Raw genomic sequence first — 1,311 nt, 5'->3', positions numbered from 1 at the left:
CAGACCAGACACCAGATGACAGACAGACAGACCAGACACCAGACACCAGACAGACAGACAGACCAGACACCAGACAGACCAGACACCAGACAGACAGACCAGACACCAGACAGACAGACAGACCAGACACCAGACAGACAGACAGACCAGACACCAGACAGATAGACCAGACACCAGAGAGACAGACAGACCAGACACCAGACAGACAGACAGACAAGACACCAGACAGACACACCAGACACTAGACAGACAGACAGACAGACCAGACACCAGACAGACAGACCAGACACCAGACAGACAGACCAGACACCAGACAGACTAGACACCAGACAGACAGACCAAACACCAGACAGACCAGACACCAGACAGACAGACAGACAGACCAGACACCAGACAGACAGACAGACCAGACACCAGACAGTCAGACCAGACACCAGACAGACAGACAGACAGACCAGACACCAGACAGACAGACAGACCAGACACCAGACAGACAGACCAGACACCAGACAGACCGACCAGACACCAGACGACAGACAGACCAGACACCAGACAGACAGACCAGACACCAGACAGACAGACCAGACACCAGATGACAGACAGACAGACCAGACACCAGACACCAGACGACAGACAGACACCAGACAGACAGACCAGACACCAGACAGACAGACCAGACACCAGAGAGACAGACAGACCAGACACCAGACAGACAGACCAGACACCAGAGAGACAGACAGACCAGACACCAGACAGATAGACCAGACACCAGACAGACAGACCAGACACCAGACAGACAGACAGACCAGACACCAGACAGACAGACCATACACCAGACAGACAGACCAGACACCAGACAGACAGACAGACCAGACACCAGACAGACAGACCAGACACCAGACAGACAGACCAGACACCAGATGACAGACAGACCAGACACCAGACACCAGACGACAGACAGACACCAGACAGACAGACAGACCAGCCACCAGACAGACAGACCAGACACCAGACAGACAGACAGACGAGACACCAGACAGACAGACCAGACACCAGACAGACAGACCAGACACCAGATGACAGACAGACCAGACACCAGACACCAGACGACAGACAGACACCAGACAGACAGACAGACCAGCCACCAGACAGACAGACCAGACACCAGACAGACAGACAGACGAGACACCAGACAGACAGACAGACCAGACACCAGACAGACAGACCAGACACCAGATGACAGACAGACAGACCAGACACCAGACACCAGACGACAGACAGACACCAGACGACAGACAGACAGATAGACCA

This window comes from Heterodontus francisci, unplaced genomic scaffold (genome assembly GCF_036365525.1).
Source record: "Heterodontus francisci isolate sHetFra1 unplaced genomic scaffold, sHetFra1.hap1 HAP1_SCAFFOLD_172, whole genome shotgun sequence".
Classification (NCBI taxonomy): Eukaryota; Metazoa; Chordata; class Chondrichthyes; order Heterodontiformes; family Heterodontidae; genus Heterodontus; species Heterodontus francisci.
This window is presented reverse-complemented; position numbering follows the sequence as displayed.